The 12,500-nt window shown below is 37.0% G+C and overlaps 1 non-coding gene and 46 pseudogenes across 1 annotated transcript; all 47 read right to left on the reverse strand.

The window, feature by feature from the left end:
* Positions 1-134: 134 nt before the first annotated feature.
* On the reverse strand, positions 135-253 carry LOC148438470 (5S ribosomal RNA; annotated as a pseudogene).
* A 116-nt stretch (positions 254-369) lies between these two features.
* On the reverse strand, positions 370-488 carry LOC148438471 (5S ribosomal RNA; annotated as a pseudogene).
* Positions 489-604: 116 nt separating this feature from the next.
* On the reverse strand, positions 605-723 carry LOC148438472 (5S ribosomal RNA; annotated as a pseudogene).
* A 535-nt stretch (positions 724-1,258) lies between these two features.
* LOC148438473 (5S ribosomal RNA) lies at positions 1,259-1,377 on the reverse strand (annotated as a pseudogene).
* Positions 1,378-1,493: 116 nt separating this feature from the next.
* Positions 1,494-1,612, reverse strand: LOC148438474 (5S ribosomal RNA; annotated as a pseudogene).
* Positions 1,613-1,728: 116 nt separating this feature from the next.
* LOC148438475 (5S ribosomal RNA) lies at positions 1,729-1,847 on the reverse strand (annotated as a pseudogene).
* Positions 1,848-1,963: 116 nt separating this feature from the next.
* On the reverse strand, positions 1,964-2,082 carry LOC148438476 (5S ribosomal RNA; annotated as a pseudogene).
* Positions 2,083-2,433: 351 nt separating this feature from the next.
* LOC148438477 (5S ribosomal RNA) lies at positions 2,434-2,552 on the reverse strand (annotated as a pseudogene).
* A 117-nt stretch (positions 2,553-2,669) lies between these two features.
* Positions 2,670-2,788, reverse strand: LOC148438478 (5S ribosomal RNA; annotated as a pseudogene).
* A 116-nt stretch (positions 2,789-2,904) lies between these two features.
* LOC148438479 (5S ribosomal RNA) lies at positions 2,905-3,023 on the reverse strand (annotated as a pseudogene).
* A 116-nt stretch (positions 3,024-3,139) lies between these two features.
* LOC148438480 (5S ribosomal RNA) lies at positions 3,140-3,258 on the reverse strand (annotated as a pseudogene).
* Positions 3,259-3,374: 116 nt separating this feature from the next.
* Positions 3,375-3,493, reverse strand: LOC148438481 (5S ribosomal RNA; annotated as a pseudogene).
* A 116-nt stretch (positions 3,494-3,609) lies between these two features.
* On the reverse strand, positions 3,610-3,728 carry LOC148438482 (5S ribosomal RNA; annotated as a pseudogene).
* A 116-nt stretch (positions 3,729-3,844) lies between these two features.
* On the reverse strand, positions 3,845-3,963 carry LOC148438483 (5S ribosomal RNA; annotated as a pseudogene).
* Positions 3,964-4,079: 116 nt separating this feature from the next.
* LOC148438484 (5S ribosomal RNA) lies at positions 4,080-4,198 on the reverse strand (annotated as a pseudogene).
* A 116-nt stretch (positions 4,199-4,314) lies between these two features.
* LOC148438485 (5S ribosomal RNA) lies at positions 4,315-4,433 on the reverse strand (annotated as a pseudogene).
* Positions 4,434-4,549: 116 nt separating this feature from the next.
* Positions 4,550-4,668, reverse strand: LOC148438486 (5S ribosomal RNA; annotated as a pseudogene).
* A 116-nt stretch (positions 4,669-4,784) lies between these two features.
* Positions 4,785-4,903, reverse strand: LOC148438487 (5S ribosomal RNA; annotated as a pseudogene).
* Positions 4,904-5,019: 116 nt separating this feature from the next.
* On the reverse strand, positions 5,020-5,138 carry LOC148438488 (5S ribosomal RNA; annotated as a pseudogene).
* A 341-nt stretch (positions 5,139-5,479) lies between these two features.
* On the reverse strand, positions 5,480-5,598 carry LOC148438489 (5S ribosomal RNA; annotated as a pseudogene).
* A 116-nt stretch (positions 5,599-5,714) lies between these two features.
* On the reverse strand, positions 5,715-5,833 carry LOC148438490 (5S ribosomal RNA; annotated as a pseudogene).
* A 116-nt stretch (positions 5,834-5,949) lies between these two features.
* Positions 5,950-6,068, reverse strand: LOC148438491 (5S ribosomal RNA; annotated as a pseudogene).
* A 115-nt stretch (positions 6,069-6,183) lies between these two features.
* LOC148438492 (5S ribosomal RNA) lies at positions 6,184-6,302 on the reverse strand (annotated as a pseudogene).
* Positions 6,303-6,417: 115 nt separating this feature from the next.
* LOC148438493 (5S ribosomal RNA) lies at positions 6,418-6,536 on the reverse strand (annotated as a pseudogene).
* Positions 6,537-6,652: 116 nt separating this feature from the next.
* LOC148438494 (5S ribosomal RNA) lies at positions 6,653-6,771 on the reverse strand (annotated as a pseudogene).
* A 116-nt stretch (positions 6,772-6,887) lies between these two features.
* LOC148438495 (5S ribosomal RNA) lies at positions 6,888-7,006 on the reverse strand (annotated as a pseudogene).
* Positions 7,007-7,122: 116 nt separating this feature from the next.
* On the reverse strand, positions 7,123-7,241 carry LOC148438496 (5S ribosomal RNA; annotated as a pseudogene).
* A 114-nt stretch (positions 7,242-7,355) lies between these two features.
* Positions 7,356-7,474, reverse strand: LOC148438497 (5S ribosomal RNA; annotated as a pseudogene).
* Positions 7,475-7,589: 115 nt separating this feature from the next.
* On the reverse strand, positions 7,590-7,708 carry LOC148438498 (5S ribosomal RNA; annotated as a pseudogene).
* A 116-nt stretch (positions 7,709-7,824) lies between these two features.
* Positions 7,825-7,943, reverse strand: LOC148438499 (5S ribosomal RNA; annotated as a pseudogene).
* Positions 7,944-8,058: 115 nt separating this feature from the next.
* On the reverse strand, positions 8,059-8,177 carry LOC148438500 (5S ribosomal RNA; annotated as a pseudogene).
* Positions 8,178-8,293: 116 nt separating this feature from the next.
* LOC148438501 (5S ribosomal RNA) lies at positions 8,294-8,412 on the reverse strand (annotated as a pseudogene).
* Positions 8,413-8,762: 350 nt separating this feature from the next.
* LOC148438502 (5S ribosomal RNA) lies at positions 8,763-8,881 on the reverse strand (annotated as a pseudogene).
* A 115-nt stretch (positions 8,882-8,996) lies between these two features.
* Positions 8,997-9,115, reverse strand: LOC148438503 (5S ribosomal RNA; annotated as a pseudogene).
* A 116-nt stretch (positions 9,116-9,231) lies between these two features.
* Positions 9,232-9,350, reverse strand: LOC148438504 (5S ribosomal RNA; annotated as a pseudogene).
* Positions 9,351-9,466: 116 nt separating this feature from the next.
* On the reverse strand, positions 9,467-9,585 carry LOC148438505 (5S ribosomal RNA; annotated as a pseudogene).
* A 116-nt stretch (positions 9,586-9,701) lies between these two features.
* LOC148438506 (5S ribosomal RNA) lies at positions 9,702-9,820 on the reverse strand (annotated as a pseudogene).
* Positions 9,821-9,936: 116 nt separating this feature from the next.
* Positions 9,937-10,055, reverse strand: LOC148438507 (5S ribosomal RNA; annotated as a pseudogene).
* A 116-nt stretch (positions 10,056-10,171) lies between these two features.
* LOC148438508 (5S ribosomal RNA) lies at positions 10,172-10,290 on the reverse strand. The gene has a single exon (XR_015876374.1). It is a non-coding gene; the product is annotated as a 5S ribosomal RNA (ribosomal RNA).
* Positions 10,291-10,405: 115 nt separating this feature from the next.
* LOC148438509 (5S ribosomal RNA) lies at positions 10,406-10,524 on the reverse strand (annotated as a pseudogene).
* A 360-nt stretch (positions 10,525-10,884) lies between these two features.
* On the reverse strand, positions 10,885-11,003 carry LOC148438510 (5S ribosomal RNA; annotated as a pseudogene).
* Positions 11,004-11,119: 116 nt separating this feature from the next.
* Positions 11,120-11,238, reverse strand: LOC148438511 (5S ribosomal RNA; annotated as a pseudogene).
* A 116-nt stretch (positions 11,239-11,354) lies between these two features.
* Positions 11,355-11,473, reverse strand: LOC148438512 (5S ribosomal RNA; annotated as a pseudogene).
* Positions 11,474-11,587: 114 nt separating this feature from the next.
* LOC148438513 (5S ribosomal RNA) lies at positions 11,588-11,706 on the reverse strand (annotated as a pseudogene).
* Positions 11,707-11,822: 116 nt separating this feature from the next.
* LOC148438514 (5S ribosomal RNA) lies at positions 11,823-11,941 on the reverse strand (annotated as a pseudogene).
* Positions 11,942-12,056: 115 nt separating this feature from the next.
* Positions 12,057-12,175, reverse strand: LOC148438515 (5S ribosomal RNA; annotated as a pseudogene).
* A 116-nt stretch (positions 12,176-12,291) lies between these two features.
* Positions 12,292-12,410, reverse strand: LOC148438516 (5S ribosomal RNA; annotated as a pseudogene).
* Positions 12,411-12,500: the final 90 nt, after the last annotated feature.

Below are 12,500 nucleotides of genomic sequence, written 5' to 3' on the forward strand. Positions count from 1 at the left end.
TGTGGTTTGGCTGTAGGCCCTCAAATAAATTAACTTTAGACCTCTTTTACTTCTTAACTCAAGTAAATTCATTGATAAGTTGAAAAAATTAAATGTAAAATGGAATAGAAAAGAATGTTATGGCAGTATAAAATTACCTACTGCACCTGGCATTCCCTGGTGGTATCCCATCCAAGTACTTACCAGGCCCAACACTGTATAGCTTCCAAGATCAGACGAGATTGGGCATGTCCAGTGAGGATTGGCTGTAGGTGCACAAAAACATTAACTTTAGACCTCTATTACTTCTTAACTCAAGTAAATTCATTGATAAGTTGAAAAAATTAAATGTAAAATGTAATAGAAAAGACTGTTATGGCAGTATAAATTTACCTACAGTAACAGGTATTCCCAGGTGGTCTCCCATCCAAGTACTAATCAGGCCCAACACTGCATAGCTTCCAAGATCAGACGAAATTGGGCATGTCCAGTGTGGTTTGGCTGTAGGTGCTCAAAAACATTAACTTTAGACTTCTTTTACTTCTTAGCTCAAGTAAATTCATTGATAAGTTGAAAAAATGTAATGTAAAATGTAATAGAAAAGAATGTTATGGCAGTATAAAATTACCTACAGCACCAGGTATTCCGAGGTGGTCTCCCATCCAAGTACAAACCAGGCCCAACACTGCATAGCTTCCAAGATCAGAAAAGATTGGGTATGTCCAGTGTGGTTTGGCTGTAGGTGCTCAAAAGCATTAAATTTAGACCTCTATTACTTCTTATCTCAAGTAAATTCATTGATAATTTGAAAAAATTAAATGTAAAATTTAATAGAAAAGAATGTTATGGCAGTATAAAATTACCTACAGCTTCCAAGCTTCCAAGATCAGACGAGATTGGGCATGTCCAGTGTGGTTTGGCTGTAGGTGCTCAAAAACATTAACTTTAGACCTCTTTTACTTTTTAACTCAAGTAAATTCATTGATAAGTTGAAAAAATTAAAAGTAAAATGTAATAGAAAAGAATGTTATGGCTGTCAAAAATTACCTACAGCACCATGTGTTCCCAGGTGGTCTCCCATTCAAGTACAAACCAGACCAAACACTTCATAGCTTCCAAGATCAGACGAGATTGGGCATGTCCAGTGAGGATTGGCTGTAGGTGCACAAAAACATTAACTTTAGACCTCTTTTACTTCTTAACTCAAGTAAATTCATTGATAAGTTGAAAAAATTAAATGTAAAATGTAATAGAAAAGAATTTTATAGTATGATAAAATGAACTACAGCAGCTGGTATTCCCTGGTGGTCTCCCATCCAAGTACTAACCAGGCCCAACACTGCATAGCTTCCAATATCAGACGAGATTGGGTATGTCCAGTGTGGTTTGGCTGTAGATGCTCAAAAGAATTAACTTTAGACCTCATTTACTTCTTAACTCAAGTAAATTCATTGATAAGTTGAAAAAATGTAATGTAATAAGTAATAGAAAAGAATGTTATGGCTATATAAAATTACCTACAGCACCTGGTATTCCCAGGTGGTCTCCCATCCAAGTACTAACCATGCCCAACACTGCATAGCTTCCAAGATCAGACGACATTGGCCATGTCCAGTGTGGTTTGGCTATAGGTGCTGAAAAATATTAACTTTAGACCTCTATTACTTCTTAACTCAAATAAATTCATTGATAAGTTAAAAAAATTAAATGTAAAATGAAATAGAAAAGAATGTTATGGCAGTATAAAATTACCTACAGCTCCTGGTATTTCCAGGTGGTCTCCCATCCAAGTACTAACCAGGCCCAGCACTGCATAGCTTCCAAGATCAGACGAGATTGGGCATGTCCAGTGTGGTTTGGCTGTAGGTGCTCAAAAGCATTAAATTTAGACCGCTATTACTTCTTAACACAAGTAAATTCATTGATAAGTTGAAAAAATTAAATGTAAAATGTAATAGAAAAGAATGTTATGGCTATATAAAATTACCTACAGCACCTGGTATTCCCAGGCGGTCTCCCATCCAAGTACTAACCAGGCCCAACACTGCATAGCTTCCAAGATCAGACAATATTGGGCATGTCCAGTGTGGTTTGACTGTAGGTGCACAAAAACATTAACTTTAGACATCTTTTACTTCTTGACTCAAGTATATTCATTGATAAGTTGAAAAAATTAAATGTAAAATGTAATAGAAAAGAATGTTATAGTATGATAAAATGAACTACAGCACCTGGTATTCCCTGGTGGTCTCCCATCCAAGTACTAACCATGCCCAACACTGCAAAGCTTCCAAGTTCAGACGACATTGGCCATGTACAGTGTGGTTTGGCTGTAGGCGCTCAAAAACATTAACTTTAGACCTCTTTTACTTCTTAACTCAAGTAAATTCATTGATAAGTTGAAAAAATTAAATGTAAAATGTAATAGAAAAGAATGTTATGGCAGTATAAAATTACCTACTGCACCTGGTTTTCCCAGGTGGTTTCCCTTCCAAGTACTGACCAGGCCCAACACTGCATAGCTACCAAGATAAGACGAGATTGGGCATGTCCAGTGTGGATTGGCTGTAGGTGCTCAAAAGCATTAACTTTAGACCTCTGTAACTTCTTAACTCAAGGGAAATTCATTGATTAGTTGAAAAAATTAAATGTAAAATGTAATAGAAAAGAATGTTATGACAGTATAAAATTACCTACAGCACCTGGTATTCCCAGGTGGTCTCCCATCCAAGTACTAACCAGGCCCAACACTGCATAGGTTCCAAGATCAGACGAGATTGGGCATGTCCAGTGTGGTTTGGCTGTAGGTGCTCAAAAACATTAACTTTAGACCTCTTTTACTTCTTAACTCAAGTAAATTCATTGATAAGTTGAAAAAATTAAATGTAAAATGTAATAGAAAAGACTGTTATGGCAGTATAAATTTACCTACAGCAACAGGTATTCCCAGGTGGTCTCCCATCCAAGTACTAACCAGGCCCAACACTGCATAGCTTCCAAGATCAGACGAAATTGGGCATGTCCAGTGTGGTTTGGCTGTAGTTGCTCAAAAACATTAACTTTAGACTTCTTTTACTTCTTAGCTCAAGTAAATTCATTGATAAGTTGAAAAAATGTAATGTAAAATGTAATAGAAAAGAATGTTATGGCAGTATAAAATTACATACAGCACCTGGTATTCCCAGGTGGTCTCCTGTCCAAGTACTAACCAGGCCCAACACTGCATAGCTTCCAAGATCAGACGAGATTGGGCACGTCCTGTGTGGTTTGGCTGTAGGTGCTCAAAAGCATTAACTTTAGACCTCTATTACTTCTTAACTCAAGTAAATTCATTGATAACTTGAAAAAATTAAATGTAAAATGTAATAGAAAACAATGTTATGGCTGTCTAAAATTACCTACAGCACCAGGTATTCCCAGGTGGTCTCCCTTCCAAGTACAAACCAGGCCCAACACTGCATAGCTTCCAAGATCAGAAAAGATTGGGTATGTCCAGTGTGGTTTGGCTGTAGGTGCTCAAAAGCATTAAATTTAGACCTCTATTACTTCTTAACTCAAGTAAATTCATTGATAATTTGAAAAAATTAAATGTAAAATGTAATAGAAAAGAATGTTATGGCAGTATAAAATTACCTACAGCACCTGGTATTCCCAGGTGGTCTCCCATCCAAGTACTAACCATGCCAAACACTGCATAGCTTCCAAGATCAGACGAGATTGGGCATGTCCAGTGTGGTTTGGCTGTAGGTGCTCAAAAACATTAACTTTAGACCTCTTTTACTTTTTAACTCAAGTAAATTCATTGATAAGTTGAAAAAATTAAAAGTAAAATGTAATAGAAAAGAATGTTATGGCTGTCAAAAATTACCTACAGCACCATGTGTTCCCAGGTGGTCTCCCATCCAAGTACAAACCAGGCCCAAATCTGCATAGCTTCCAAGATCATACGAGATTGGGCATGTCCAGTGTGGTTTGGCTGTAGGTGCTCAAAAGCATTAACTTTAGACCTCTATTACTTCTTAACTCAAGTAAATTCATTGATAAGTTGAAAAAATTAAATGTAAAATGTAATAGAAAAGACTGTTATGGCAGTATAAAATTACCTACAGCACCTGGGATTCCTAGGTGGTCTCCCATCCAAGTACTAACCAGGCCCAACACTGCATAGCTTCCAAGATCAGATGAGATTGGGCATGTCCAGTGTGGTTTGGCTGAAGGAGCTCAAAAGCATTAACTTTAGACCTCTTTTACTTCTTTACTCAAGTAAATTCATTGATAGGTTGAAAAAATTAAATGTAAAATGTAATAGAAAAGAATGTTATGGCAGTATAAAATTACCTACAGCACCAGGTATTCCAAGGTTGTCTCCCATCCAAGTACTAACCAGGCCAAACACTGCATAGCTTCCAAGATCAGACGAGATTGGGCATGTCCAGTGTGGTTTGGCTGTAGGTGCTCAAAAACATTAACTTTAGACCTCTTTTACTTCTTAACTCAAGTAAATTCAATGATAAGTTGAAAAAATTAAATGTAAAATGTAATAGAATAGAATGTTATGGCTGTCTAAAATTACCTACAGCACCAGGTATTCCCAGGTGGTCTCCCATCCAAGTACAAACCAGGCCCAACACTGCATAGCTTCCAAGATCAGAAAAGATTGGGTATGTCCAGTGTGCTTTGGCTGTAGGTGCTCAAAAGCATTAAATTTAGACCTCTATTACTTCTTAACTCAAGTAAATTCATTGATAAGTTGAAAAAATTAAATGTAAAATGTAATAGAAAAGAATGTTATGGCAGTATAAAATTACCTACAGCACCTGGTATTCCCAGGTGGTCTCCCATCCAAGTACTAACCAGGCCAAACACTGCATAGCTTCCAAGATCAGATGAGATTGGACATGTCCAGTGTGGTTTGGCTGAAGGAGCTCAAAAACATTAACTTTAGACCTCTTTTACTTCTTTACTCAAGTAAATTCATTGATAAGTTGAAAAAATTAAATGTAAAATGTAATAGAAAAGAATGTTATGGCAGTATAAAATTACCTACAGCACCTGGTATTCCCAGGTGGTTTCCCATCCAAGTACTAACCAGACCAAACACTTCATAGCTTCCAAGATCAGATGAGATTGGGCATGTCCGGTGTGGTTTGGCTGTAGGTACTCAAAAACATTAACTTTAGACCTCTTTTACTTCTTAACTCAAGTAAATTCATTGATAAGTTGAAAAAATTAAATGTAAAATGTAATAGAAAAGAATGCTATGGCTGTCTAAAATTACCGACAGCACCAGGTAGTCTCCCATCCAAGTACAAACCAGGCCCAACACTGCATAGCTTCCAAGATCAGACGAGATTGGGCATGTCCGGTGTGGTTTGGCTGTAGGTGCTCAAAAACATTAACTTTAGACCTCTTTTACTTCTTAACTCAAGTAAATTCAATGATAAGTTGAAAAAATTAAATGTAAAATGTAATAGAAAAGAATGTTATGGCTATATAAAATTACCTACAGCACCTGGGATTCCTGGTTGGTCTCCCATCCAAGTACTAACCAGGCCCAACACTGAATAGCTTCCAGGATCAGACAAGATTGGGCATGTCCAGTGTGGTTTGGCTGCAGGTGCTAGATAATATTAACTTTAGACCTCTTTTACTTCTTAACTCAAGTAAATTCATTGATAAGTTGAAAAAATGTAATGTAAAATGTAACAGAAAAGAATGTTATTGCTATATAAAATTACCTACAGCACCTGGTATTCCCAGTTGGTCTCCTGTCCAAGTACTAACCAGGCCCAACACCGCATAGCTTCCAAGATCAGACGAGATTGGGCAAGTCCAGTGTGGTTTGGCTGTAGGTGCTCAAAATCATTAACTTTAGACCTCTATTACTTCTTAACTCAAGTAAATTCATTGATAAGTTGAAAAAATTAAATGTAAAATGTAATAGAAAAGAATGTTATGGCTGCAAAAAATTACCTACAGCACCTGGTATTCCCAGGTGGTTTCCCATCCAAGTACTATGCAGGCCCAACACTGCATAGCTTCCAAGATAAGACGAGATTGGGCATGTCCAGTGTGGTTTGGCTGTAGGTTCTCAAAAACATTAACTTTAGACCTCTTTTACTTCTTAACTCAAGTAAATTCAATGATTAGTTGTAAAATGAAATGTAAAATATGATAAAAAAGAATGTTATGGCAGTATAAAATTACCTACAGCTCCTGCTATTCCCAGGTCGTCTCCCATCTAAGTACTACCCTGGCCCAACACTGCATAGCTTCCAAGATCAGATGAGATTGGGCAAGTCCAGTGTGGTTTGGCTGAAGGAGCTCAAAACATTAACTTTAGACCTCTTTTACTTCTTTACTCAAGTAAATTCTTTGATAAGTTGAAAAAATTAAATGTAAAATGTAATAGAAAAGAATGTTATGGCTGCATAAAATTACCTACAGGCCCTGGTATTCCCAGGTAGTCTCCCATCCAAGTACTAACCAGTCCCAACACTGCATAGCTTCCAAGATCAGATGAGATTGGGCATGTCCAGTTTGGTTTGGCTGTAGGTGCTCAAAAACATTAACTTTAGACCTCTATTACTTCTTAACTCAAGTAAATTCATTGATAAGTTGAAAAAATTAAATGTAAAATGTAATAGAAAAGAATGTTTTGGCTGTCTAAAATTACATACAGCACATGGTATTCCCGGGTGGTCTCCCATCCAAGTACAAACCAGGCCCAACACTGCATAGCTTCCAAGATCAGATGAGATTGGGCATATCCAGTGTGGTTTGGCTGTAGGTGCTCAAAAGCATTAAATTTAGACCTCTATTACTTCTTAACTCAAGTAAATTCATTGATAAGTTGAAAAAATTAAATGTAAAATCTAATAGAAAAGAATGTTAAGGCAGTATAAAATTACCTACAGCACCTGGTATTCCCAGGTGGTCTCCCATCCAAGTACAAACCAGGTCCAACACTGCATAGCTTCCAAGATCAGACGAGATTGGGCATGTCCAGTGTGGTTTGGCTGTAGGTGCTCAAAAGCATTAACTTTAGACCTCTATTACTTCTTAACTCAAGTAAATTCATTGATAAGTTGAAAAAATTAAATGTAAAATGTAATAGAAAAGACTATTATGGTAGTATAAAATTACCTACAGCACCTGGGATTCCTAGGTCGTCTCCCATCCAAGTACTAACCAGGCCCAACACTGCATAGCTTACAAGATCAGACGAGATTGGGCATGTCCAGTGTGGTTTGGCTGAAGTAGCTCAAAAACATTAACTTTAGACCTCTTTTACTTCTTTACTCAAGTAAATTCATTGATAAGTTGAAAAATTAAATGTAAAATGTAATAGAAAAGAATGTTAGGCTGCATAAAATTATCTACAGCACCTGGTATTCCCAGGTTGTCTCCCATCCAAGTACTAACCAGGCCCAACACTGCATAGCTTCCAAGATCAGACGAGATTGGACATGTCCAGTGTGGTTTGGCTGTAGGTGCTCAAAAAAATTAACTTTAGACCTCTATTACTTCTTAACTCAAGTAAATTCATTGATAAGTTGAAAAATGAAATGTAAAATGTAATAGAAAAGAATGTTATTACAGTATAAAATTACCTACAGCTCCTGGTATTCCCAGGTGGTCTCCCATCCAAGTACTAACCAGGCCCAACACTGCATAGCTTCCAAGATCAGACGAGATTGGGCATGTCCAGTGTGGTTTGGCTGTAGGTGCTCAAAAGCATTAACTTTAGACCTCTATTACTTCTTAACTCAAGTAAATTCATTGATAAGTTGAAAAAATTAAATGTAAAATGTAATAGAAAAGAATGTTATGGCTGTATAAAATTACCTACAGCACCTGGTATTCCCAGGTGGTCTCCCATCCAAGTACTAACCAGGCCCAACACTGCATAGCTTCCAAAATCAGACGAGATTGGGCATGTCCAGTGTGGTTTGGCTGTAGGTGCTCAAAAACATTAACTTTAGACCTCTTTTACTTCTTAAATCAAGTAAATTCATTGATAAGTTGAAAAAATTAAATGTAAATATAATAGAAAAGAATGTTTTGGCTGTCTAAAATTACATACAGCACCTGGTATTCCCAGGTGGTCTCCCATCCAAGTACTAACCAGGCCCAACACTACATAGCTTCCAAGATCAGACGAGATTGGGCATGTCCAGTGTGGTTTGGCTGTAGGTGCCCAAAACCATTAACTTTAGACCTCTATTACTTCTTAACTCAAGTAAATTCATTGATAAGTTGAAAAAATTAAATGTAAAATGTAATAGAAAAGAATGTTATGGCAGTATAAAATTACCTACAGCACCTGGTATTCCCAGGTGGTCTCCCATCCAAGTACTAACCAGACCCAACACTGCATAGCTTCCAAGATCAAACAAGATTGGGCATGTCCAGTGTGGTTTGGCTGTAGGTGCTCAAAAACATTAACTTTAGATCACTTTTACTTCTTAACTCAAGTAAATTCAATGATAAGTTGAAAAAATTAAATGTAAAATGTAATAGAAAAGAATGTTTTGGCTGTATAAAATTTCCTACAGCAACTGGTATTCCCAGGTGGTCTCCCATCCAAGTACAAACCAGGCCCAACACAGCAAGGCTTACAAGATCAGACGAGATTGGGCATGTCCAGTGTGGTTTGGCTGTAGGTGCTCAAAAACATTAACTTTAGACCTCTTTTACTTCTTAACTCAAGTAAATTCAATGATTAGTTGTAAAATGAAATGTAAAATATAATAAAAAAGAATGTTATGGCAGTATAAAATTACCTACAGCTCCTGCTATTCCCAGGTGGTATCCCATCTAAGTACTAACCAGACCCAACACTGCATAGCTTCCAAGATCAGATGAGATTGGGAAAGACCAGTGTGGTTTGGCTGAAGGAGCTCAAAACATTAACTTTAGACCTCTTTTACTTCTTTACTCAAGTAAATTCTTTGATAAGTTGAAAAAATTAAATGTAAAATGTAATAGAAAAGAATGTTATGGCTGCATAAAATTACCTACAGGCCCTGGTATTCCCAGGTAGTCTCCCATCCAAGTACTAACCAGGCCCAACACTGCATAGCTTCCAAGATCAGACGAGATTGGGCATGTCCAGTGTGGTTTGGCTGTAGGTGCTCAAAATCATTAACTTTAGACCTCTATTACTTCTTAACTCAAGTAAATTCATTGATAAGTTCAAAAAATTAAATGTAAAATGTAATAGAAAAGAATGTTATGGCTGTATAAAATTACCTACAGCACCTGGTATTCTCAGGTGGTCTCCCATCCAAGGACTAACCAGGCCCAACACTGGATAGCGTCCAAGATCAGACGAGATTGGGCATGTCCAGTGTGGTTTGGCTGCAAGTGCTCAAAAACATTAACTTTAGACCTCTTTTACTTCTTAACTCAAGTAAATTCATTGATAAGTTGAAAAAATTAAATGTAAAATGTATTTGAAAAGAATGTTTTGGCTGTTTAAAATTACATACAGCACCTGGTATTCCAAGGTGGTCTCCCATCGAAGTACAAACCAGGCCCAACACTGCATAGCTTCCAAGATCAGACGAGATTGGGCATGACCAGTGTGGTTTGGCTGTAGGTGCTCAAAAGCATTAAATTTAGACCTCTATTACTTCTTAACTCAAGTAAATTCATTGATACGTTGAAAAAATTAAATGTAAAATGTAATAGAAAAGAATGTTATGGCTATATAAAATTACCTACAGCACCTGGGATTCCTGGTTGGTCTCCCATCCAAGTACTAACCAGGCCCAACACTGAATAGCTTCCAGGATCAGACAAGATTGGGCATGTCCAGTGTGGTTTGGCTGCAGGTGCTCGATAATATTAACTTTAGACCTCTTTTACTTCTTAACTCAAGTAAATTCATTGATAAGTTGAAAAAATGTAATGTAAAATGTAACAGAAAAGAATGTTATTGCTATATAAAATTACCTACAGCACCTGGTATTCCCAGTTGGTCTCCTGTCCAAGTACTAACCAGGCCCAACACCGCATAGCTTCCAAGATCAGATGAGATTGGGCAAGTCCAGTGTGGTTTGGCTGTAGGTGCTCAAAATCATTAACTTTAGACCTCTATTACATCTTAACTCAAGTAAATTCATTGATAAGTTGAAAAAATTAAATGTAAAATGTAATAGAAAAGAATGTTATGGCTGCAAAAAATTACCTACAGCACCTGGTATTCCCAGGTGGTTTCCCATCCAAGTACTAACCAGGCCCAACACTGCATAGCTTCCAAGATCAGACGAGATTGGGCATGTCCAGTGTGGTTTGGCTGTAGGTGCTCAAAAACATTAACTTTAGACCTCTTTTACTTCTTAACTCAAGTAAATTCAATGATTAGTTGTAAAATGAAATGTAAAATATGATAAAAAAGAATGTTATGGCAGTATAAAATTACCTACAGCTCCTGCTATTCCCAGGTGGTCTCCCATCTAAGTACTAACCTGGCCCAACACTGCATAGCTTCAAAGATCAGATGAGATTGGGCAAGTCCAGTGTGGTTTGGCTGAAGGAGCTCAATACATTAACTTTAGACCTCTTTTACTTCTTTACTCAAGTAAATTCTTTGATAATTTGAAAAAATTAAATGTAAAATGTAATAGAAAAGAATGTAATGGCTGCATAAAATTACCTACAGGCCCTGGTATTCCCTGGTATTCCCAGGTAGTCTCCCATCCAAGTACTAACCAGGCCCAACACTGCATAGCTTCCAAGATCAGATGAGATTGGGCATGTCCAGTTTGGTTTGGCTGTAGGTGCTCAAAAACATTAACTTTAGACCTCTATTACTTCTTAACTCAAGTAAATTCATTGATAAGTTGAAAAAATTAAATGTAAAATGTAATAGAAAAGAATGTTATGGCTGTATAAAATTAACTACAGCACCTGGTATTCTCAGGTGGTCTCCCATCCAAGTACTAACCAGACCCAACACTGGATAGCTTCCAAGATCAGACGAGATTGGGCATGTCCAGTGTGGTTTGGCTGTAGGTGCTCAAAAATATTAACTTTAGACCTCTTTTACTTCTTAACTCAAGTAAATTCATTGATAAGTTGAAAAAATTAAATGTAAAATGTAATAGAAAAGAATGTTTTGGCTGTCTAAAATTCCATACAGCACATGGTATTCCTGGGTGGTCTCCCATCCAAGTACAAACCAGGCCCAACACTGCATAGCTTCCAAGATCAGACGAGATTGGGCATGTCCAGTGTGGTTCGGCTGTAGGTGCTCAAAAGCATTAACTTTAGACCTCTATTACTTCTTAACTCAAGTAAATTCATTGATAAGTTGAAAAAATTAAATGTAAAATGTAGTAGAAAAGACAATTATGGTAGTATAAAATTACCTACAGCACCTGGGATTCCTAGGTCGTCTCCCATCCAAGTACTAACCAGGCCCAACACTGCATAGCTTACAAGATCAGACGAGATTGGGCATGTCCAGTGTGGTTTGGCTGAAGGAGCTCAAAAACATTAACTTTAGACCTCTTTTACTTCTTTACTCAAGTAAATTCATTGATAAGTTGAAAAATTAAATGTAAAATGTAATAGAAAAGAATGTTAGACTGCATAAAATTATCTACAGCACCTGGTATTCCCAGGTGGTCTCCCATCCAAGTACTAACCAGGCCCAACACTGCATAGCTTCCAAGATCAGACGAGATTGGGCATGTCCAGTGTGGTTTGGCTGTAGGTGCTCAAAAAAATTAACTTTAGACCTATATTACTTCTTAACTCAAGTAAATTCATTGATAAGTTGAAAAAATTAAATGTAAAATGTAATAGAAAAGAATGTTATGGCTGTATAAAATTACCTACAGCACCTGGTATTCCCAGGTGGACTCCCATCCAAGTACTAACCAGGCCCAACACTGCATAGCTTCCAAAATCAGACGAGATTGGGCATGTCCAGTGTGGTTTGGCTGTAGGTGCTCAAAAACATTAACTTTAGACCTCTTTTACTTCTTAAATCAAGTAAATTCATTGATAAGTTGAAAAAATTAAATGTAAATATAATAGAAAAGAATGTTTTGGCTGTCTAAAATTACATACAGCACCTGGTATTCCCAGGTGGTCTCCCATCCAAGTACTAACCAGGCCCAACACTACATAGCTTCCAAGATCAGACGAGATTGGGCATGTCCAGTGTGGTTTGGCTATAGGTGCCCAAAACCATTAACTTTAGACCTCTATTACTTCTTAACTCAAGTAAATTCATTGATAAGTTGAAAAAATTAAATGTAAAATGTAATAGAAAAGAATGTTATGGCAGTATAAAATTACCTACAGCACCTGGTATTCCCAGGTGGTCTCCCATCCAAGTACTAACCAGACCCAACACTGCATAGCTTCCAAGATCAAACAAGATTGGGCATGTCCAGTGTGGTTTGGCTGTAAGTGCTCAAAAAAATTAACTTTAGATCTCTTTTACTTCTTAACTCAAGTAAATTCAATGATAAGTTGAAAAAATTAAATGTAAAATGTAATAG

This window comes from Taudactylus pleione, unplaced genomic scaffold, assembly GCF_031769625.1.
Source record: "Taudactylus pleione unplaced genomic scaffold, aTauple2 ptg001778l, whole genome shotgun sequence".
Classification (NCBI taxonomy): domain Eukaryota; kingdom Metazoa; phylum Chordata; class Amphibia; order Anura; family Myobatrachidae; genus Taudactylus; species Taudactylus pleione.